The sequence below is a fragment of the Armigeres subalbatus genome, chromosome 3 (genome assembly GCF_024139115.2).
Source record: "Armigeres subalbatus isolate Guangzhou_Male chromosome 3, GZ_Asu_2, whole genome shotgun sequence".
In the NCBI taxonomy this organism is placed as follows: Eukaryota; Metazoa; Arthropoda; class Insecta; order Diptera; family Culicidae; genus Armigeres; species Armigeres subalbatus.
Genome location: NC_085141.1, coordinates 49189573 through 49215494, shown reverse-complemented (window position 1 = coordinate 49215494; position 25922 = coordinate 49189573). Strand labels below are relative to the sequence as shown.

The following is a 25922-nucleotide window of genomic DNA, read 5'->3' as shown; positions in this document are numbered from 1 at the left end:
GGAACACTCATCAAACTAAACTTATTTTCATCAGGAAAACAAAAAAAAATTGTAACCTGAGTAGAAGAGCATAACAAAAACTGATAACAATTTTAGCACATTGTGATATTTAAAACTTATTTTGATAGAATGTTGTTCTTAGTAGCCATTATCTTATAAATGTTGTAACAAGATTTTACCAAAACAAAGTTTTGAAAAATGATTAACACCGAATTGACCAAAAGCAGGCATTTAAAACAGATGTAGCTAAAGGACTCCCAGCCAAAGATATCACAATGCTGATATAATTTGAAAAGGTTTCCCAATTTCTAATGGACTTATTTGTATGGTTATGTTCAGACAAAAACTGCAGAGTAAACAATATATTTTATATCTGATTCTGTTATAAATTAGTTATTTCTGCTCTAAAATATAGATTTTTGTGCTAATATTGTAACAAAATTTGAAGGTTTTTTGTAGAAATTCAGTCATTTTAACAACATCCTACACCAAGTTTATAACAAATTTTGTTTTGGAAATTAAGTATAACATAATAACATATGCTGATATAATTTTGATATGATCTTCCAGTCGGGAACTGGTAGGGAGGGTGGATAAGCTTTTTTTACATACTGTATCTAAAAAACCATTATCGATATTTAAAATATTATTAATATTGACCATCTCCTCGTAATCGGAATGCATTCGATTGATTAATATTGTTGATTCAAACCTTCTAAAGTAAGATGAACCATGAAAACTTTTGGATTTTTTTTTAATTTAAATTTTTGTACAAAGTGATGATTCGTGGATAGTGGAGGGACCTCTACAAGTGTTGTTTTGAGAAGTGTCCTATATTGGGACTCCCAATTTGGGATGTGTCCAGCGCTGAGGGATATCCTCCTGTATAAAAAAATCGGCATACCTGCAGTACCCTAACGGAACTTTCAAATCTTTACTTTCGCCTCTATTTCTATCATGAAAATCTTCGTCTTTGTTTTAAAGTTTATTAGCAGTTTCATATCATCAATATCTGTTGATTTTTCAAGTACAGTATGGCCCATAAAAATTGCAAAAATATCAAAAACATTTTTTTTTGTTCGATATGAACAACTGCGTCCATTACATTGAACTTTTGTAGCGTAATCGTTTAATGTACACAAACATAAGATACCACACTTTTGCATTTTTTTATGGGCCATACTGTCTGACCTGGACTGAGCTGACAATAACGGAATAGCAACTGTGGGCGGTCTATCAAGCTTTTGCTCATGCTATTGGGGATTTGAACCTAAGACAAGTTAACTATCATGTATCAATTTAAAAGAAAGTATCACCGCTCTGCCCAGTTGAATCGACTCACATAAATTGTGACTTGGGTGACTTGGGGAACACTTACTACTATTGGATTAATTACAATACCTATCGGGGTCTTGTCTTTAGGTATATTGTCGAAATATAAAAAAATCAATGAGTGGAGAAATAAAGTCAATGGCAACATAAACCTCAGCATCCTGTCCCGGGCAGAAACCATGAACAGAATAACAAAACATGATATGGACTTGATTATTATAAGAGATAAAAGATCAGGCAACAATATCAAAAAATTGCACAGAAATATCATTTAAATATCACTACATGCTATGGATAGGAGCAAACTAATGGCACATGATATTGATCATTTCTTACAAATAACTTTCATAACTTGATTTCCTCATGATATTTTAGTGCAAAATATTGATATTGTCGTCTGATCTTTTATCTCTTGTATCAATCATGTCCATATCTCATTTTATTATCTGATGAACATTTGATATTATTGAGCTATTTGTTCTACTCGGGATGAGAATCTATTCACAGAGCGGTAAGCACAACAACGCGGAAATAAAAACTGTACAAAAGTTTTTCTGCAAAGAACACTTCGAGTGTAAAAGGTATCAGACGACGGATTTGTAAAGAACGAATTGAAGGCATTGGTTGTTTTTCTACCATACCGTCAGCGCTACCTGCAACACGATGCTAACTAGAGCCTGGCCTCTAATGCTAACATCTATCCGCCAGGGTATGAAAAAGCAAGGTAAGCTCGTGACACTTCAAGAGTTACGTATTGTTTATCGCCACACGTGGAACACACAAGTAAAAAAATGAAATCGTAGAGCATTGTCTTGTTTCAGCTCTTAATAAGATAGGAGACATGCCATGTGTTTCCATTAAGCAGAAAATTTAAATGCGTGCTAAGACATCCTTATTTTTATATACCGTGCTATACGCGAAAAACATTCCAAAATGTGTTTGTTGAATGGCATATGGAAACAACTATTCTGAAAAGTACAATTTTTACTAAAAAATATCTTTATGGAAAATTTTCAAGAATTCAAAATAATCTAACGCAGTGCATGGAGATAAAGAAAAACCAAGACGCACATCCACTTTTATAAATACGTTGAATGCAGAGTGGTGCAGTTCACAAGTTGTTAAACATGCATCAAAACAAAACTATTCCTATGTTTAATTATTGACATCCTGGAAAACATACTGTTGAAAAAAATATGTTTAGAAAGTGCAAAGTGCTTGCCAATATTCAGTGAGTTAAAAAGCTTTCTAAATTCCAAATAAAAATGGCCCAAAAGACTTCATTCCACGGAACGCAGTGGGCGTACTTCGCAAATTCACAACAGCAGGCAGCTCAAAACATTTTTTTCGTTTGCACCCAAACGGAATCCAAAATCATATCCATTTTCCACGTTCACGTTTACTGCCTCCTACACGGGCGCAATGCTCGAAGATTTAATACTGCCCACGTGAATTTCTTCGCGGAAGAAATGACGGTCTGTCCTCTACCGTACATTTGAATATTTCCCCGGCTGCTCAAGGTGGATGTACCGTGCAAAAAGTAAGACGGCTTAGGATCACCGACTGCAAGTCATGACTTTGTGGAAAAACTTTATCTTCGTTCCACGTTGTTCGGTATATGACCGAACTCGAAGCGATGTGTGGCGAGAGGTTTTGCAGAAGTTCGGATCCTGCCGTAAGGGTCGTGTAACGTATGTAAAAGTTGTTAGACATGGGTAATGTCTCAAGAGAAATAGGAAAAAATATAACATTCAAATTTTTTGGTTGCTTTTCGTTGGAAACATAATCAAGAAGTGCACATAGGAATAAAGCATACGTATTTATTGACAGTTTGTTATTTGGGTAAGGCCAGAAAACATAATATCCTTCCCTTTTTCATACCATCGGGTAAGGGATAAGTATGGTAAACGTTTCTTGGGATTTTTGTTTCCCAACTCATAAATAACCATATGATTCTAATTTCCCGGCAAGCACCCAAACCCCCACTCACCTTTTTCGAATCCCGAGCTCGAACTTCAATTCCAGTCGGCCAACCCTTCAAATTTCAAACTGACACCTTCTCAATGGAGGCAACCCAATCACAGAAGGGTCAACTACACTCAAATCCCAAATTTTGTTCCCCGTTTTTCCTTCACTGCATTTCCAAATCACTGTTATATGGCCGGTCTCCGTTTCGCAGCTCGATCGAATCATCCGTATTTGTTCGATTCCTCCTTATGGATACACCTTACAGGTTTTCACTTTGCATACGCCACAAGCCTGGTGGATATGTATGGATGTGAGTAGCGCGTCACTGGAGGGAAGTGTTTTCATTGGATTATTTCAGTCAAGAGGGGCTGCGATGTTTCCCTTTCGATTTGGGATTGTTTGTTTTTCACTAGACGAACCGTTGAGCCATGGACGGGATCTGTGCCTGGGCGATAAGAGAAGAGAAAAAAGGCAATAATTTACTGGAGGTTCGTGAGCTTTTCCGAAGGATTGACATTCGTAAAGTGAAACCCCATCACCACAATCCCGAGAATTCAGCCTAAATGGATTTTCATCAGAAGTGAAAATCCTGGAACAGGGCTGAAATTCCTATACCAGTTTTCCTTTTACTTGCGAGCTACAGAAATGGATAGGAGAAACAAAACGAATTTATAGTTGATGGCGGAAGTAAACCGAGCATATTGAATTCGGATCGTATCTGAGTGTGCGGACTAGCAAAGACGTTGCGCCATCAAGTACTTACTATAAAGTTAGATGGTTTAACTCTTTATAAGAGCAAAAGATCTGGTTGCTAGTAAATATTGGCTGTAGGGCCAATAAAGTTCATACACCTCGGTCTCAACAATTAACAGAAGCGGAAACGAAAAACAAACGCAAACAAAAGATTTTTTATAAGTTTGAATAAGCACAATTTAACTAGAGGAGCAGTTTACTTGTTTGTGCACGACTGTTGCAAAGCTCTTCCACGTGGGCGAAATTTATCGGCAGTTCAAACAGCACGTGCCGTTACAGCAATCATCGCAGCACCCCACAGCACGTGTAGACCAAATTATTAAATCGCCAATGAAGCATTATCCAACATCACCTTATTTTTGTGTGGCGATTTTCTTGCGATTACATTTTCAGCCATCCCCAAGCTATGACACGAAAAGATTTTATTTTGCACCACACAACTTATCAACATTGGCAATCTTGTGTTTGTCACTGAATTCATGGTCCCGAATAGACCCACCGCCAGAAAAGACCAAATGTCTGAATAAAGAAATATTTTTTTTGCAAAATACTTGTTTTCATAATTCTGCTTGATAATCTGTCATTTATTATACTTTCGATCGCAAGTTCCGAACTTGAGAGCAATTTGTATAACCTAGCAAAACCTTCTAAAATATGCTTCATTATTTTTTGTTTTGTTTTTCTCCATACTATTAAGTCTTGTGAATCTTGAGAAAACTACAAAAATATAAGTTTAAAGTGCAGTTGCCTTATATCAATTTGGTTGAATGCAAGATCTGTTATGACCTTGATTTATTTACTGAATTATTGGATTGAAAACGCTCCACTAAACATAAAGAGTTTACGGAATCAAATGACATCACTTAGAACTACTCAGAACTATTTAGACATCAGTCTATCAACCGATTGTCGTGAAATTTTTAGGTACTGAAATGCAATATGCAATCTGGTTTACGCATAACTAGGGTTACTGCTGGGCTCTCCAGTAGCCTTGCGAGCAAAAACGGAACACTTCTATTGCATTTCAATCCTGTTTGTTACATCCAAATGCTGAAACTCCTTTTAAATGAACTCATAGGATTTTGTACAAGTCCTTAACCAACATTTTCCTGCTATCAATCTTTCCCAACAAACAAACAACTACTTTTTCTATCTTAATTAAGGTGATCTCTCCCACAGAACACGCTTTTTGGCGCTTCTAACCATTGTAAAAATCAAAAGCATAAAATCTAAAAACTGCCACAGCGTGAACCGGCCTAAACAATGAGATTGATGCTCTCTCAAAACCTGGCGAATATCAGTCCAAAATTAGATTTCAGCACTTTTTAATTTTTTAAATTTTGGTTTTTACTATAGAAGCGTGTTTCGTTAGCAGATGACCTAAAATAGTCAAATAATCGAAAATTTTGACCTTAGTGTTATTATATATTGTAAAAATGTTGAAGCGTTTTATGTTTCGTAATGAAAAAACTCAAAGGTGCAGCCCAATCGGGTTAGCATAGCATAGCATAGTTACGGTGTACTTCGTAGATTGGACACTAGTGATACTCATGTTTTTCTTTTGAAATCCTTATTCAGATTGCTATCAGAAATCAAGGTGGGTGTGATCCTTGATTTCAATCTAGGATGAAAACCACAAAAGCATGAGGATTACTACTCCTGGCCACGTCCATCTTCACCGTAACTTGGGAGGGGAAGGAAGTGTCTCAGCGACACTCTCATAAGTACCACGGAGTTGGATATTGGGGAAGGTATTCATTGGGTCAGGATTTTCCTGTAGCTGTCAATGTGACCGTGGTAGATCTTACACCGTAACACACCACGCAAAGGTGTCTACCCAGCGTTACGGGGTTCAAAGGTGCAGCCCAATCGGGTTGTACGCAAAGGTGACGTAGGACTAAGCATATGCGGTATTTCGAAAAATTTCGTTTCAGGAGGTTCGAAACGAAATTCCGCGGAATTTCGCGGAATTTAAGCATGGCGAAATCTGATTTCTTGATTTCGTTTCGTTTCGTAAAATTACAAAAATTTCGCTAGAAAAAACAAGATTCTAACGAAATTTAACGGAATTCCGCGGAATTTCGAAACAAATTCAATCTAATCCATACTTTATATTATAAAAAATTTTGGCTTCGCCGCTGAACAAAATCGTTAAGTTGTTTTCAAAACTTTAAGTTATACAATTTTTTCTATTAACGCTTACTACATAACCCAAATCTTAGTCGACAAATACGTAAGTAGTTTTCTTCTATAAAACGTCTTCAGTGTTTCCATGATTTAAATTTTGTGATATATTTTTACTATTTGCACAATATGAATGCGGAATCGATCGTGTTGCTTCTGGTCATGGGACGGTAGCTAGTCCGGGAGAACGCGAAGTGAAAAAAATCTACCTCGCGTAGCAGAAATTTGTTTAACCAGTGTACAATCGATCGTGTTGATGCTGATCCTGACGTGATCAGTGTGGGAGAACGCGAAGTGATAAAATGTCTGCATCAAAGAGCACAAAATGATTTAGTGCGGAATCGATCGTGTTGTAGAAGATTATTAAACGAAGCACATTGATCTTGCGTTGGATTGATTTGAAACAAAGTTTTCGTCTTCTTGTTTTCAAAATGACTTCTTTACAATAAATATTTTGTCGCTTGTCATGAATTACCTTCTCAACCAACGATTCCTTTTCCGTAGCGCTCACGGAGATGCAGAGCATTCCTCGGTCTCTTAAAACAATGAGTGTTAAATTAATTTTCCTCTCCTAATCCTAAATTGACTATAAGCACGTGACCAGCATTTATTGGTCATGAATTGGAAACCTGAAGCAAGTATACTATAAGAATAACTTTTTTGTATCACAAGAATATTATTTATTTGTGAGCTGTGCTTATTTGCTGTTTCTCTGCCAATCATGATTAGCAACTATGAATGTGGTCAGTTAATTAAGCCAATAAGCTCTTCTTTGACTATTTGCACAATATGTGAGGAACATTGCAGATTTGTGGTTATTCCAAGATCTTCGCATGGAATTTGCAAAAAAAATCAGAGGTTGAAAGATCATTAAAATTGCTGAGAATTCCTTACTTATGATTGCTTTCAGCACATACTGACCATAACAGCTGTTCTCATATGCCAAGAATACACACACAATAGCTCAGTTTGTCGATATGATTGTATATAAGATTATGTTGTTGTTATCAGAAAGTCGAGCACATCTGTATATGGACGCCCATATACAGATGTGCTCGACTTGCGGTTAGCGGCAGTATGGGTCTGTGAAATTCAATCTGAAATACATATCTTTGTGCATTTTAGAAAGGTGCACACGATTCTTCTAGTGAGCAAATGTATGCTATATATGTAGACGAAGAATAAGAAGGAATAAATGTTGGCAGATACGCCCTTTTCAAATGTGATCTAATAATATCAATTATATAGCTGCGTATACGTCTGGCAGATGTAAATAAAAAATAAATCTAAGCATTCTTTTTCAAATCTTGACTAAGTCAATACTGTAAAACCATGCTGACAAGACAATATGGTCGGGGTTCAGCCAAACCGCACTAAGCAGCTTTTCGACTGACTTGTGGTATTTTGATCGTACAAGGTCAATGGAAATAGTTTCATATCAATTTAAGCGTATATTTGCAGTAGGATATCCTCAGTTATGGCGTTAAGGGATATCCGATACGATTTGCGATTAATTAAATCTGCTAAATGAAAGTTTTAGCAGAAAAATCGGTAATTTTTCGTTGGCGTTTGGTGCGATTTGGCTGAACCCCGACCATATGAAGTTACAGCATAATTAAATAATTTTTAGGTGAACTAAGGTTTTAAACGAAATTTGAATCCGTATATGAAAAATTCCACAATTTCCTTATTTTTATATACTTACTGATATAAAACTGATATAAAATTGATCAGATTCGGGAGCACACGCTCCACGATGAATTCCTTTGAAAGCCGCACAAATGCTGGGTATTGCCTTATCGCCAATGGTATATGCGGCGAGAATGTAACGATTTATCATAGATTGCCTCTTCAGTTATTATAACTCTTTTGGTCGCAAAACAGTTATTCGACTTCGACTTTAATAAAAATTCCGCGGAAAAAAAACAAAATTTCGTTTCGTTTCGAAAAATTTCGAATTAAATGAATCTTGATTTCGTATCGTTTCGAAGTCTCGAAAGAAATCTATATTTCGTTTCGTTTCGATCCGAATCAACATAGACATTTTAAATTTCGTTTCGTTTCGTTCCGTTAAGAAAAAGTGTGTTATCGCATACCCTTACGTAGGACTACGTAGCTCTACGAAATGGATGGTATGTGCCATAATAATTTGTGTCTTTGAGCAAACTGCTCTGAGGTCAACTGAATCATGAAGGCGAATAGTTGCTCCCAGCTGGATGGACCTTGAGACTCTAACCATGGAATTAACATGACTCATCGGCCGCATCGCCGCTGAAGTCACTCGACTGGCGTTTAGTGAAGGATATCACAATCCTAGAAGACACCATCCTCAAAAATGTCCGAAATAAAGGAGAAATAAGCAGAATCAGAAGTGGCACGAAACCAAACGCAAATATATTTATTTGCAACGTTTGGTTTTCGCCCGCGATGTGAACGTACGTTGCAAAGTGAGGAGAACTTCAAGAAATAATTACACATAGTTCTTTTCAGGACTTAAACTATTTATCCAAGAAGAGGTATTGGCGTCTTCATCGATTTGGCTGTCATCGGCGAAAATTTTCTGGCAAGATTATTTGGTTATGTTTCTGTTAGTCATTATAATTGAAATCAGTTTTCACAAGTTTTCAAATCACAAGCGCTCGATGGAAGGGATGACGCAATGATGAATGGATGGAATCACTCACAGCAACCAAGCTACCACGCCAAACCCGATGCCAGCGAAACAGTCTATTTTCGCAATTAACTCTTTCTTTCCATAAAATGCTGGTTCTGAGAAGAACCAATTTTCTTTTCCCAATGCGCCTTTCCAATAACTAAATACATTCGCTTGTAGGCACCTTCCGTTGAAATTGTTCGACCGCCACTCAATGATTTTTCGCTAAGCCTCCACCATTTGGAATAAATTTTCAGCATTGCCACTGGTGCTACTCACGCCTGCGTACTGCAGTGTCCGCTCCGCTGCATCAGATTTTATCGAATCGCTCTCCGTGGAATCCCAATCAAAATGGCTCGCGCGCGCCGGAAAGCAGTTTTCTTGTATTTAATAAATTAAGCCCGTTAGCCCCTCCCCTTTGTGATCTGATATGGGTGTAAATATAATGTGCACTCATAACGAGTAATGAAGGGGCGGGGCTAATGGAATTACTTCATTAGATATAAGAAAGCTGTTTTTCGGCGCGCGCGAGCCATTTCGATCGAGATTCCGCAGACAACGGACCGTTCGGAGAATGACAAATTCTAAGAATCCTATGAAATTTTCTCGCAAGATTCTGAATTTGGTTATGAGATGTTGTTTATTTAAGATGCGTATTGTTGCGAGGAATGACAACATAAATTTGACTCAAGACGAAGTTTCTTCATATTACAAAACATTATATTTCGGCATCTGTCTGTCCGAGCGACGTTCACCGATGGGTGGTTGCTGTAGATAGTTTTCACTGAGGTGGCGTCTCCATTGATTTTATACAAAAGCCATAATTTTATACAAAAGAAGGTTGATCCAACTATTCGAAATTCGAAACTCTCTTCAAAGTGCAAAACTCAATCGTAAATAGCGAATTTGATAGCGCGTCGGATGGAGATGATGCTGTAAATTTGAATGGATGGGATCACTAACAGCAACCAAGCTACCACGCCAAACCCGATGCCACTGAAACAGTCCATTTTCGCAAATAACCTTTTCTTTCCATAAAATGTTGGTCCTGAGAAGAACCAATTTTCTTTTCCCAATGTCCTTTTCAACTAACTGACACTACAATTTGTAATAAATTTTCAGCATCGGCACTGGCGGTGCGGGATCGCCACAGTGCTATTTTTATGGACAACCCTTTCTTTATATGAAATGCTGGTTCGTTGAGGTTGAATGATCTGCAGCAACATATCGAGCACCACCACCAATGCGATAGATTTCCGTTGAAAATGTTATCAGTGCCTCCGTGATGCTGTGTCCACTGCGCTACGATCGCTTTGATGCGTCCGCTCTGCTTGCAATCTTGTTCAAACTAAGGGCATGATTGATTAGTTTAAGGTACACCGGGGCAAGTTGAAACGGTTTTTTCAAAGTTGAACTTTGAAGTACTATAAAAAAATCGCTTTTTAATAAATTTTGAATTCGTTTGCGGTGTTTGCTAGTTCGGGCCAAAGATTATACATAAAAAATAAGCAACATCACCACCTGCGTATCGGGGCAAGTTGAAACACTGCGCTACATACATAGATAATCTATTTTTTCCGTATTAAAATCACAATATATGTACTCAGTGAGACTCAAGATGCACGAGGTTGTAAAGGTGACTAAATTCGCATAAGAGTCCCATGTAATTTTTTGATGATTTTGATTTTATTTCTAGAAACTAGCTTAAAATTGTCTCCTGTTTAAGAAAAACTGATAACATAGTAGGCTTTGTTCTAAAAAATTTCAAACCAAATCCCTAATTGAGTTGCCTCATCTTGATACTTACTCGCATAAAAGTCACATTCCAGATATTGATATTCTTTTATTTAAAAAAAAACTTAAATATGGTCCATTCAATTGTCTCATATCAATATATATCGTGGGACATCGAAATCCGTACTCTAGACTAGACTATAGAAATCGAATGCAAATGAAACGTTTGTCATTGACAAGGGAACATTAAGGCTTCTACTTTTGAAGTGTTTCACATTTACACATAAAAACTACGACAAACATGAGAAAATTATGAATTAAGTCAACTACTCCTGAATCGAAATCCGTCCACCGCGCCCGGATTTTGAATCAAAGGATCATAATCCGTACAGCTATTTTTAAACTAAATATTTAATTTGAAGCAGACTGATTAAACAAACTACCATTGTAAAAAGTTCAATACGCACCTTGAAAAGCGATCCCTTCGTTTTGTAGTCCACTTATCTTATGTAATGATTCGCAATTAGCAATTAAAAAAAGTTACCTCTGGTGTAATTATGCTCTACCCGTAAAACAATGGCGGCAGAAACTCCACGTTTGGTGGGTGGCGACTTGTTTTTGATTTTTGTTGTTTTAATTTCAAAGCCTACTTTCCATTTCATTGCCCTAAAAGCTTACTATCAAGTATCTGAATTTTAGAAGCAAAAAATTGCGAGGGAGACGTTTTGAATCGTTGTTTCAACTTGCCCCGCACCACACATTTCTATTTGCCCCGATGGGTTTAAATTGCGAAGCAATTTCAAACGACCGAAATACAAAAATTAAAATGGATCTCCCATCGATTTTTCATAATCATTATGTTTGTTCAACATTGAATGATTACCTACCGTGAAAATTTAAGGAAAGCACTCTTCCAAACATCATTTTGAGACCTGTTTTATTGGCACGTCAAAAAGTTGGTTAAAATTTTGCAAAGGGCGAAAAATAAACATAGGCAAGGATTGCGTTTTTGTAGCTGCAATCTTCCGGGAATGGCAGTCAGAAGGTGCGTTCAGGGGAGTAGTTTGTTGTAAAAAATAATCAGGGCATTGGGTCATTTCCGATCCAAATTACAGCTTCCGTTTCAACTTACCCCGCATTTCAACTTGCCCCGGTGTACCTTACCTATTTCTAAACTTTTTTTATCAATTATCGATAATAAATAGTTAAAAAATAGTATTTTCATAGCGTTGACTCATCCTTGATTGAATGGTCCAAAAAAAATTGTCCTACGTCAAAAATTGATGCTTCCGAAGCTCGTTTTTTCATTCTAAAACGTTAACGTTGACGCAGCCGGTGACGTGACGATAATCCAAAAGTTATTTCTGGGCACGCTGTCTGATCCTGGTCCATGATATAGATTTTCGCGAAAAGATGCATTTTACGCCTAAACTATATTTTTTAGAAAAAAATTTGTTCTTCAAAATTGCTCGTAAGGCTATAATTATGGTGCTATCAAAAAATCACGGAGTGTTTGGTAGAACAATATTATAACAAAAAATGAGCATCGCTGAAATTACGTGAAAATATAGCTTCTCATCTTTCATCTTAGGGTTCATTCACAAATTACATAACGCATCAAGGGGTGGGTGGGTACACAACATTGCGTTACAAAATGTTACGGTTTGGCTATGGGGTGAGTGGGTTTGTTTAGTTCTGTTACGGGTAACAATAATAATAAAATAATATGAAAAACGAAATATCTAATTAAATTCAAATTTGACAGTATTATTCTGTATTGTGAAGGAAGTTAAGGAAGAGTTCAATAAAAATACCAATTTATCATTTTTGTGAAATTTTAGTAAGACGTTATGCGTCACAGATAGGTGTGGGTGGGTATGAAGGAAATGTTACAAACAAGTCACGGAGGGGTGGGTGGGGGTTCAAATCTGTGTTTTTTGCGTTATGTAATTTGTGAAAGAGCCCTTATTTATTTTTAAAAAAATCTACCGAGGGGTCCCGAACAACTTTTTTTCCAAATGGAACCTGCATTCTAATCTGCAGCCAGTCACGAGTCACTCCCAAGTTGAGTCTTTCATTCCTTTTTAACCATTCTTCATGAATCAAAGGTAAATAAATTAATATTCTTCTAATTCTTTTATTTTAACCTAATTTCAAAGGCTTAGATGTGGACAAGCATAACGGAGCCGAAATTATAAAATTCAACATTTGGCTATCAAACATTACCGCTTCGCAATGGTTAAACTCACTAATATGCAATCTCTCCCTGACCAATATACTTTTGCTTAGTTACATTTTTTGGATTTAAATGTAAATTAGAAAAAGTCGTACAGATTTATCCAGATATATGAGAATTTGCAATTTGATTGTTTGAGCTCGAAAAACAATGGAAATCCGACATTCAAAGCAAAGGATTTTTGGAAACCTGACGATTTTTTATCACATTTCCAAGGATGATATTATCAAACCATTTTTATCTACCTGTGAGCTGTGCATGCCAAGAGCATGCTGGAGTTGGCTGAGCTGTATCTAGGAAATTTTTAGGTTAGTTATTTTCTCGGCATTTGATTTTCTTGGTTTTGATGGAACAGATTTGTTTTATTGTGTTTTGACAAATATTAGCGAGGCCTAATTATTGGTAAAGCTTTTTTTCTGAGCATTATTCATTCAGATTCTTTCGAAAGGATCCTTCAGATAGATGAATGAAAGGGATGCTCATCAATCACTTCAAAGTCTACTAGTTGTACCAACAATCATGCAAATAAGTGTTGTCCAGAAGAAAATGCATTAGGAGTATGATTTTCGTTTATTGGTTAACTATTATGAACTGTGGGAAAATTTTGTTTTCGTAGCATTCATCCCTTTAGCACGATTTTTTGACTAAAAATCCAAACTTTTGAAAATGTTTGACAAAACTACCCTGATTTTGATCGTCAAGATTTTGTGTTTGCGTTTTCTGTTGGTGGTATTTGGCTTAATCTCGGGCTACACCAAACAATTGAATATTATTGCCAATAGCAATAATAACAAGGCTCCAAAAGACTTCAGAAGATGGCATTCGTGAAAAATGAAAAATAAAAAATCTACAGCTTTAACACTTTTTATTTGTTATATCATTATCACTCTATTTTTAGATTAACGACAAAATATGCATTTTCGGACTATATTGTTAAGAAAAAAATGTTCTAATTTGTTCTGGATACTCGGGCCCTTGTTCTAGAGTTATCAAAAAATAGAGCGGCCCATTTAAAAAAAATGTGATTTTTTTATTTTGCGGAATATTGACATAAAATGTTCTACAAAATTGTAGCGCATCTTATTCCAATCAGCTTTGCTATATAAACTTTTTTTTGACATAATAAAGAATATAAGTTGCTCTTTAAATGCCGTAGGAACTTTTTTTTTTGGTTTGTCCTCATCGGAGATATCAACTTTAAAAGAACGTAATTTTGACAGAACTTTTGATCGAAAAAGATATTGAGCATATTTAGATAGCAAAAGTTGCCACGGCCACGAAGCCCGCATTGGTACGAAACTGTATTACAAGCATTTTTTTCATAAAATGTAAATTGTAGGTGAGTGCACAAGATGTTTTCACGCACGTTCTGTTCCTTCGACTGGTTGTTCGAAACTACTACAAATTTCGCACGAAGTGCAAATAAAACATGCTGAAGCCGTCTTACACTAAATTTTGTCATGATCAAAACAGGATATGAAATGTTATCGACCCTTTCACCCTTCAGTGTCATATTAAATGATTCACCTTAAAATATTGGTTACCTTCATAGTTGATACTTTACTGCATGTAAAATTATTTTTTTTTTTTCGAATAAATTTCTCTTTATTTTTTTTTCCTGTTCGAGTGTGCCCCAGCGTCCAGTTATTAGATCTATTGCAGCATTCCTCGTATCCTTATAGTGTATAAGTGCATGTCGAACTACTCCATTACTATTAAGAAACAATGCAGTACCGGTTTCGGTACAGTTTTTGTTTTGCTTTCCTAAGGGTATCATGACAAGGTCCCGCTATTTAGACCGTTTACAGGAAACAATCTTATTGAAGGCGTGCTGCTTAACAATCCTTTCTTTTGTCATAAGACGAGTTTGTACAATCCCGTTTGTATGAGCTACAAACCCGGGATTTAGCTCTATCTATAAAAACCATTTCTAGCTAAAGATTTGTTCAGTAACAAAAATGTTCGTCTGTTCCTCTCACTACCATTGTTTAACAAATTGCTAGAAAAGTTACTTCCGCTGCACACAATTTAGCTTTAAACAGAGGGAGAGGGAATTCGAGTATTTTACCATTTGCAGAGTAAAGATAATTTAGTTATAATTCAGAGACTGCAACTGGTTACGATGACTAAATACAATGAGTCCTTATTACCCCAACTTATTGCCCTAGCTCGAGCTACCAGTACCCAGTACCAGTACCAGTACCAGTAACTATCTTACTACTTGCGAAGAAATTAGCTTGATTTCGACAATTTGACAATTTTTATTGACAGTTTCGAAAATTGGACATTTTTTGACATTTCAATTTTGTTGTTCGGTTGTGGGCACCCTTCAAAACTCGGCTGAAAAGTGAAACAATTAATGAAAACCACCCAAGTTTAAAAGAAATAACCCAAATTGATCCACCTAACAGTGATGCTACCTTTCTAGTGCATTAAGGATAATAATGAATACAATCACATTAAAAGATCAAAACAGCACTTTCGGTAGCTTTTTCATCGATTTACATTTATTTCATTCATTTATGTACATCGCAGTAAAAGAATATTGACCAAAATGATATTTTTTCAATAACTTCAGAAGGCAACGTCCGATCGATCAGATTTACAATGGGTAACAATGGGACTCAATTCCACGTCGAATGCAACTCATTGCGACCAAATCTGCCGATGATTAGTTCCAAAAAATATGTACAATGCAATGGCTAGACATGCCAAAAAACAAAAAAAAAACTTTAATATTTCAATCAATTATATTTAAATAATTATAAAAAGCTGCATTAGAACGTCATAAAAATAGGTAAGATGATAATCCTAGCGATATAGAACGATTTGTCAACAAAACAAGGGTGCCCATAAACGAATTTTGCAACATTTTGGAATGTGATGAAAAAAAATGTGGTGCTAATATTTTGACGGCAATCACCTTCGGAGCTCAAAATAGATTAAATTTACTGTATAAATACGTATTGGAATTTGGGACCCTCCTAAGCCGTGCGGTAAGACGCGCGGCTACAAAGCAAGACCATGCTGAAGGTGGCTGGGTTCGATTCCCGGTGCCGGTCTAGGCAATTTTCGGATTGGAAATTGTCTCGACTTCCCTGGGCATAAAAGTATCATCGTGCTAGCCTCATGATATACGAATGCAAAAATGGTAACCTGGCTTAGAAACCTCGCAGTTAATAACTGTGGAAGTGCTTCATGAACACTAAGCTGCGAGGCGGCTATGTCCCAGTGTGGGGATGTAATGCCAATAAGAAGAAGAAGAAGACGTATTGGAATTAACTTATTCAATTAAATTGATCCATTTTATGAGACTTTGAAAACGGTATAAAAAAAACCTTGCGTTTTTAACAAATCCTTGTGGATGATGCTGAGATTTTTTTAATATTTTTTTACTACCAAGACTTTCAGCCGTAGTCGGAAAAATACGACATTTGGCCAAAACTAGTTTCAACGCGTTTTTCATTATATGTATTTTCTTATCTAGATGTCATATAGAGGGATTACAATGTTTTAAAGTAACATTCGGGTTATTTTAAGAGAATAAAATGCATAGGAAAATTTTTTTCGTTCTTTTTATTTATGGTATTTCTGGGAGGACGCGAAAAAAATCATCCGGATTGTCAATTGTCGTGAATTTCAAGCTACTAAACTTACATGTAATAATTGAACCAAATAACTAATGTGAGGGGATGTAAAAGTAGGTGGTCGGATGAGGAATAAAAAAGAAGAACGACCGTAGAATGGAGATCTTGGAGAGTCCCGAATACGTTGCGGATGAAGGATGATTTCTTTTTGAAACGTCTATCAAAACGGAAAGCACGAAGTTGTGATGAAATGGCTGGAGCACTTCAAAAGCTGAACTGGTCGTAGGCTGCATTTCATAATAAGTAACAAATTTGTTTATCTGAATTTCTTTCGGGTTCATTGATTATTTCACTCGGGGTGACTCGGGAAGCACAACCCACTGTTTGTAGGAAAAAAGATTTGCATTTGCATTCGTGCTTCCCACATTAGTAGCCTCTCTTTCTTTCTACATTTTATGTGTTGAAATAGGGAAACTACAAACAAACTCCGAGAAAATTAATGTAATCAATAATGGGTGATCACATTTGGTGGATAGTTTTCTGTCGCAGTATAGCATGTAATCGAAGATTGCACATGACTTTAGTTAGAGGGAAATACCTTAATTTTGTCACTGAATCAGAACCAGCCCGCTCCATTCTGCCAAACACCTCATAAAAATTATATCACATGTTGATCAGCGCCTCTTCTTCCATCCGAATATGTTATTGTTCCTAGTAATATTGTTATATTCAATACATCAATAGAATTCTAAATATCTATTACATTCCACCTTTTTTTTGAAATTTTTAAAACTTACTATTTTTATCTTATTAATTCTATTCATTACATGAACATTCAATCTGCTCATTATTATATACACATGAATTTGATTTCTTTGACTGTATTGTGGAATGAATGGCAAAAAATATGTCTACCATTTCCATTCCTAAAATCCTGGTGCTTGAAAGATCGTGTTAAAGTGCGCGTCGGTTCGGTCGATGTTACACATTTCTCGGTATGCAAAAGTCGTTGAGCTAACACTGTGGAAGATTTTCTCTTGTGCATGAAACAGCCCAATAAATAAAAGATGAAAAAGCGTGTTTCATTAGTACGCGTTGTTTTGGTCGTAAAGACGCAATCCTCAGTATGCAGAAGCCACCGGACCTACATTGTGTTAGTTTTGTTTTTCGTCACGGAACTATGAAGGTGAAAGATTTTTTTTTTAAATAATTAGTGCGCGATAGAAAGTGTTTGTTTAAAAGTAGAACGGTCTCGAGACCACGGATTTTTGTTCTGTTTTGTGCGGAAATTAATTTAAATCATAAAGTGTGCGATTGGATGAGTTTTTTCAATACAGAACGGTCTCGAGATCACGGAGTTTTTGTTCTACTTAGCGCGGTCAGTAATTGAACTAATTAGTGCGCGATAATCAAACTACACGTATACACAGCATGCCGTTTACCAAAACGAACCTTGCTACATTCCTTACCCCATGTATCCAACATCCCAGTGATTTCTCGTGGAAGTGCAGATGACTCGTCGGCTTAAATCAAAGCGAGTATCATGTCAACATATTCCTACCCAATCCTCAATTGACCTGCTTTCGGACACGGCCGGCGCTGGTATTGCTTTATATTGGGTCACCAGTTTTTACACATTGAAGATGATGTTAGTCCCAAACATCATCTGTTGGTTCCCTGTGTAATAACAGCTGACCTGGCAATAACGGAGTAGCAACCGTGGGCGGTCAATCATGCTCATGCTCATGCTCATTTATGGTATTTCTGGGAATTTGAAGAAAATAATGTTTAGATATACGAAAAGTATGTTAAACTATGTAAGAATAATTTTAAAATACATCAGAATAATTAGAACTTAAATTGTTATTTAAGGGTTCACTTCCAAACCAAATTTTTGATAGTTAGCTTGGAATAACGTGACGAATTAAGAGAATGTCTGTATGTATGTGCGTATGTGTAAACTGTGTATTGGCGTGCATTTGTGATTGTATGTGCTTGTATCTACATAAATGCAAAAGAATTTACTAAACATGTTCGCTCAATGCTAGATATGTTCAGCAAGGTATATTATTCCAGTATTTCGCTTGGAAAATGATCGTGATTAGTAAATGCGTTCGGAAATTATGTTCAAAATACTATAATTTCATTTGGCGTATACGAAGTTGAAGCCACTGCAGCAACCGTCAATAGATCAGATATGCAAAACTTCGCTGATGAAAACATGTATTTATTACTTAAAGGTAAATACTAACATTCAAGAGGCATTAACAGTAAAGTCTTGAATGTTGAAGTGAATTTAAATAAATCGATACTAAATATAAAATGCTGAAATATTGGTCACCTTTTCCCAGCGTATAAGTGGAAGGGTTTCGATGATGATGTTCCAGTTTCTGATCTAGCAAAATTTTCTTCTAAGAATCACTGAATCCTTTATACCTAATCGTAGTAAATAACCGAAAAACCAAAATCTTAAAACTTATACAAATAGATTTACAATGTCACATGAGGATATGGATTGACAATGGCCATCTTTGCGTGATATGAAGACTTAAATAGGAGAAACTTACGTTTGAAGACATTTTGATCTCCATATATTCCACTTTTATCATCGTATTATCATGACAATTTGGGAAACTTTACAGAATTTATAAATCAAAACATGCCGGCTAGAACAGCTGACTAGACTACGAGACGAGCCAGCCTAGGGCAGAAAGTCTCGCTAATAAAAACAAACAAAAAACTGACTATGATTGATAGCTTGGAAAATATTCTTCCGAACGCCGTTGGATTTTCATGTTATCCATTACATCAATTTATTATCCATTGTTATAATTATCTCAAATTAAACATTTTTCAAATAGCTCCAACATGCAAATGTGCAAATATATGTAAAATTCCTCGATGCTATCTTCAAAGTCTGATGGTACCGTCGTCGGGGGTAACAATGGGTCACAGTTTCAACTATATAAAATGTTTGTAAGATAGATTTGATGTATCTAAGGGCCAGAATACTAAATTATAAGTGACCATTTGGAACGATTTTGTTATCCAACCTCCAGATTGTCGGTGGGAGCGCTGACCCATTCTCACTCCCTAAACCCATTGTCACCCCTGATGAGGGTACTCTAAAATGTGGTGTATCTAAAGTAAGGTATATGGCCCAAACATTAGCCTATTATGCTGTGGTTGAGCACGTTTATCGATTTAAAGATTCATATATTGAAGATCTAACCGAAATTATGGCACCAAACGGCTTTCTTATTTTTGGTTATTACGCTAAGTAGTCAAAAACAACAATAATTGTTCACAATCTATTATTCAATCCATCAAAAGTTTTGTGCGGAATGGACTTTATGTTAGTGCAAAATATTGATATTGTTGTCTGATCTTTTATCTCTTATATCAATCAAGTCCCTAACTCATTTTATTACCTAATCAACACTTGATGTTATTGAGCTATTTTCGTCTACTCGAGAATGCTTGCTAACAAACCGAGTCAAAGCAATTTTTCACGCAGGTTTACTGCGTTTATTAGTTGAAGAAGTGCATGAATCCTGAGTAATATAAATAAAGTCAGCTTAATACGCTTTTTCAAAGAGGAATTGATAAATGTATATCTACAAAACGATGTATTGTTGTTGAACTATTGATTAACTTGCGTGATGAGCCAACGTTGCATCCAGGCCTAACATTACATCCCGTTACCCTAGTTGGTACATGCGGCGACAGAATACTTTTTTCCTGTCAAAAACGCCAAATTTTCATATATTTTCAACCATGTGGCCAAAAAAAAAACGCTGTCTGTAAAATTTGCCTTGGGAAAGTTTGAGAATGAGTATCAATATAGCTAATAACAAAGGCCCAAATGTGGTCTGGACCCAGGTCGGGACATGTGTTTTTTATGCATTTATGAAATACTAGCAGACCCGACGAACTTCGTTTCGCCTAAAATTGGTTTATTCTCTGATTAGATTTCGAGTTATGCAGAAATTTTTGTTCAATTTGAATGCGAACCCCCCTTTCCAGAAGGGGGAGGGGTTTTGAACCAATAATATATCTTTCCTTCCAAAATTTCCACACGCCAGATTTGGTTCCATTTGTTTGATTACTTCTCGAGTTATTAAGAAATTAGTGTTTCATTTGTATGGGAGCGGGGAAGAGTCTCGAACCATCTTAAGAACCTTCCCCGGCCCCAAAAACTTCTGCATACAAATTTTCACGCCGATCGGTACAGTCCAGACAACCACACATCGCATAAGAATGCACGATTAAAATCGTTTACCGATACAAATTTCATCAAAATCGCATTGTGGTGCGAATCTCATCAGTTTATTTATGAATTTTCCCGCACAGTAGGCTATTTTACGAGTTTATTCCAGCTTCATTTGTTGACATCGCATATTCCTGCAAACAAACTCAAATGAAATCGGATTATCTGACAAGCAGAGTTTGTTATCACAAGCTACATCGCAATGCATAACGAACAAACTCGCTTAAAAATCGTGCACATCGCATAAACTACCTTATAATATCGGATAAGAAATACATATATATCGCCTCCACTTTTGTACGTAAGAAGCGTTTTCGCGACTGGTATGCGATGAAATTTGTGCGCATAGGCATCGCATAACAGAAAAACAATTCAAGTATGCATACATTTTGGTTGTCTGGGTAGTTTCTGAGTCTGTAAGGTGCAGACAGCCAGAAATTCATTTTTATGTATATAGATGTACAACTTTTTTCACATTTTCCACAAAGGCCGCTTAAAACATCGAAAAAAGTTTTCAAAATAGTTTTGAATCAACATGCATGAAAATATAGTTTACTTATTTTAAAATAAGAACACTAAAAGTATATAGCAAGATATGTCTCGCTTAACTTTTCAAAAGGACCTAAGTAACATTTTTTTCATGAATTAATTTGAAACTGCAATCAATAGTTTTTATGTTGTTCTGTTGATTGCACTATTCATGAATAGTGCAATCAACAGAACAACATGAAAACTATTGATTGCAGTTTCAAATTAATTCATGAAAAAAATGTTACTTAGGTCCTTTTGAAAAGTTAAGCGTGATAAAATCGCGAAATCGTGTCTTTGTAGTTTTTGTGCCAACCCTTTTCTATGCAGCCCAACCATTGTGTCTGGGCTGGTGTGTCTCGTCTTACAAAAACTGTTCACTGTATCAGTCATGAATTTCACCGGAATTTATCATGGAATCGGTTACAGAAATTGGTTGGGGAATTGCTCCAGTTAATAAGTCCTTCTCGAATTTCTATGGGATACTTTAGGGCAAAATCTTTCATAAAATTTGATCAAGAATTCCTGTACAGGTTTGGGGAATTCCTTTACAAATTCTTTAGAGTATGCAGTAAAGAATTTCTTATAAGATTCGAGCAAAAACAATGCAGTGAATTTTTTTAAAGCTTCAATAGAAATATCTTCAAGAGTTTCTCCGAACGTTTTTTCATCCAAGAAGTTTATTTCATTCCTCCAATATTTTCAACCAATTTTCAGAAACAATTTACAATTATCCGTCTACAATGAAGGTGACAAGCTGGAGTGTGAAAACTTTCGTGCAATTACCATAATAAATGTCTCTTACTAAGAGATATCCCAGATCATCTACCGCCGTCTATCTTCTTCTTCTTATCGGCATTACATCCCCACACTGGGACAGAACCGCCTCGCAGCTTAGTGTTCATTAAGCACTTCCGCAGTGATCAACTGCGAGGTTTCTAAGCCAGGTTACCATTTTGCATTCGTATATCATGAGACTTGCCTAGACCGGTACCGGGAATCAAACCCAGCCATTTTTAGCATGGTCTTGCTTTGTAGCCGCGCGTCTTACCGTACGGCTAAGGTGGACCGCCGTCTATCACCAATAGTGAAAAGACCATGGTAAGTTGCCATTAATGGTCGCTGGACAATGGACCAGATCTTCAACTATACCAAGAATATTGTGTCCCAACGTATCATCAGCTTATCGATTTCAAGGTGGCAAACGATAGTATAGACCACGTAGAGCTATTTATAATCATAGACGAGAACAGCTTTTCCAGGAAGTTTACGAGACTGATCAGAGCAACGATGCATACAGGTTTTTATCGGTGAAACGAACTAACTAACCTCAAAGCGGAAAAAACATTCAAACCAAGAACATCCGAGCAGGAGAAATAAATTCTGTTATAAACTAGCCTTGTATAAAAGGTAAAATACCAAAAAATAATACCAAAAATTTATGTGCACAATACTTCAGGCATAACATACTCTATTATTAGAATACCAAACACATCACAAATTATTTGTTAAGTATTTTGCATATTAATTTTTGGTATTTTACCTCTTAGGCTAGTTCATATCAATTTCTGTTCTCGAGGTCGTCGCTCCTGCTCGGGCAGAATCATAAGTTATCGAAAGTATTACAACGCATAGAATTTGAAAAATAAGCAAAGGACCATTGTAGGGCCACACAGCTTCCACTTTGAGCTTAGGTAGTTCGTTTCACGGATTAAAAGAAATGAAAAGTGAATCAACAAGTTCCTCGCGGTGATGTCTGATGGTCTATTATTTTTCGTCTTCAATGTACAGACATCGAACTGCATTCTTTCATTGTTTTGTCAATGTGAATGGCGTTGCAACGACACTTCGTTTACATTTGCTCGCTCATCCTTCACACATTTTAGCGCACATTCGCAGTCCAATGTAACCTTATTAATAAATTTCGAATCAATTGAAACGATGCATCGTGATGAAACGATTACTAACGAAACACAATGTCACAACTAATGGAATACGTCAAGGTATTCCAAAAAAAAACAAATCTCGTGCTTAGAACTACAGGGTAGTTTTCCGAAGATTTTATGGTTTTAATGTGGTAACCTTCCGGAACTCGCTTAATAGTAGTCTCGGCTACGTTGTGTACGACAAGCGAGCTTTTTTAGATATTGTTATACTTTTTACAACAGTGCGATTCTTCGAGGGATAAAGGATGATTGCATCTTACACCAGAAGTGACAACCACGTTTTGTACCACGTTCACGTAGCCTTTGAAACAACTGAGTTGTTTACGAAATATAGGGGAACTGTTCCGTTCTCCATCTCACTGAACATATATTCTTCTTATCGGAAAACAAACAAATCAAATTCCTTTTCATTGCTTTGTTTTCGATGGGATGGAAATAGGAGTTATGGGATGAAGTGCCAAACCGTTCCCCTATAATCGATGAAGAGAAATCGATCAATACAGTTACGCCCTTAGGATTCTAAACGCGAGAAATGTAATGTACGATACAAATATATGTCCATATATTATATTATCGTTGAATGGTTACCACCGTTCCCAAACAATAGCTTGTATTTGCTCTATGCCTACCTATTTCACAGTAAATTTAACTTGAATTGCTCCGTCGACAAGGGATCGCACCGTGCGTGCTGGATGTCGTCCTCGCCGTTACAGGCATCACGTTAGCCGGTGTCAACACAAATAGAGACCCTCTCGCAAGCAGATTTTCCACTCCAAACGTACAACACCAACCATCAACGGACGATGTCTGACTTTTGCTGTTTCGACACTTTCACTAAACACTCAATTTGTATTTCGGTCGTATACACCTCCGCCGAGAGACCAATCTATTCCGTTTAACAAAGTTGTTCTTCCTTCCCCCGAATACAATTACTTTGCGTACACTCCTTTCGAATACAGCTACTCGCTCACCGTAATTCACTAATTATACTGATATGATAATTTACTTCTTGGGATAATACGCTCATCCTTATTTACCTATGATGCTGCACTCAGCAAAAAAAATCAAATTTACGCTAAACTTCACGCTATCCAAACAGCACTGCCTTCATCAACCGCCAACAACATCCACCTCACAGGAAAAAACGATTTTCATCCGAATCACCCACCCAAACATTGGTGCGTTCTCTGCTGCCGCTTCCTTCTACACTCAATCCGACCAATATCCAAAACCGAACCGTTCCGCTTCACACACACCCAACCCCTCGCGCGCGCTTCGTTTTCCACCGCAGGATACTCGATTTAGTGACCAAAGCACATCTTGGAACTCAATCAATGGGTCGGCTTCCTGGTGGAAGCGTAGATTTCCCCCCGGGAGATGGTGCACGTGCACAAGTAGACCGACAACTGAGCGTTGTCGTCACGTATCGGATTGTTTTATGTCAACGGAATGTGCACGGTTGGAAGGATTCGAATGAACACTCTGGACGAAGGATTCCGGTGGAGTTCAGTTCCTTCGTGGAGTTTGCGCACTTACAGTTTCATCCGTTCGAAGGGGAAAACCCTGGTTCACTATGAAAGTGAAACACGTAGAACACGTGGATTATGTTGACGGGGTGATTTGAATCTTGTATTTATTTGCAACAAATAGTAAATATAGGAATGAACAATTTGTTTTGAACTAGTATTTTTTTCTAACCGTATAACCTTTGATTCAATTCAATGTGACCTAATGAAGTGACCAGCTGCAGGTGTTCATCAACAGATGTCTGCGGTACATATTTCGTGCCTGGTGGCATCACGCCCTCCTTAGCCGTGCGGTAAGACGCGCGGCTACAAAGCAAGACCATGCTGAGGGTGGCTGGTTCGATTCCCGGTGCCGGTCTAGGCAATTTTCGGATTGGAAATTGTCTCGACTTCCCTGGGCATAAAAGTATCATCGTGCTAGCCTCATGATATACGAATGCAAAAATGGTAACCTGGCTTAGAAACCTCGCAGTTAATAACTGTGGAAGTGCTTAATGAACTTAAGCTGCGAGACGGCTCTGTCCCAGTGTGGGGATGTAATGCCAATAAGAAGAAGGCATCACAACTGGATCTGAAACAACGAGCTCCATCGTCGTCGTCACCAGAGACCGATAGCAACTGAAATTCGGGAATGGAAGGGGGGCTGGGTCGGCCACACCTTACGTAGGGGCGGAAACGAAATCTGAAAACAAGCATTAGACATCGCAGCACAGACAGACCCAGAGGCTCATAGCGGCGCAGCCTTAATAAAGAAATAAAAAACATCTACCGAAACCAACTTAGCAACAGATTACGGTGATAGCTGGACATAGTCCAGGATGGATATGTTTCATGTCCGGCCTTTGCACCATTCGGGGTGTACCAAGGTCCTTACATCATGACTTCATCTTGGGTTGTACAGGACCCATAAGTAAAGTAATGAATCGTGAACTAAGTGAAGCAAAGGACTAATAGATGATATCGTTATCATTCAATCTTTCAATTGGCTTGTTGCGAGCCGCTGACAATTCGCAAATTATCTCCATCTTATCTCATCGAGATTGAATAAATCCTCGCACTGAGCTATTATAAGTATTTGAGCCGAAGCGGTTGTGTTCTGCTATTGCGACACTCATGTACAAAAACTCGCATTTTACGCCTGAGTCTATCAAATAAACGAACCAAAAAATAGTGTCTCAGCTTTCCCAATACTTTCAGCATTGGGC

At 37.1% G+C, this 25922-nt stretch overlaps 1 protein-coding gene across 2 annotated transcripts in view; it reads right to left on the bottom strand.

Moving 5' to 3' along the window:
• LOC134227499 (latrophilin-like protein LAT-2) overlaps positions 1–24580 on the bottom strand; it is a 349547-nt gene extending 324967 nt beyond the window's left edge. The window contains exons 1-2 of one of the 2 annotated variants that reach the window (XM_062709034.1): positions 23821–24580; positions 3323–3745 (exon numbers count right to left, since the gene is read on the bottom strand). The gene's annotated coding sequence lies outside the window, so the exon portion shown is untranslated. The remainder of the gene's footprint in view (positions 1–3322; positions 3746–23820) is intronic. The other variant, XM_062709035.1, reaches the window with a different exon arrangement.
• Between the last annotated feature and the right edge of the window lie 1342 nt (positions 24581–25922).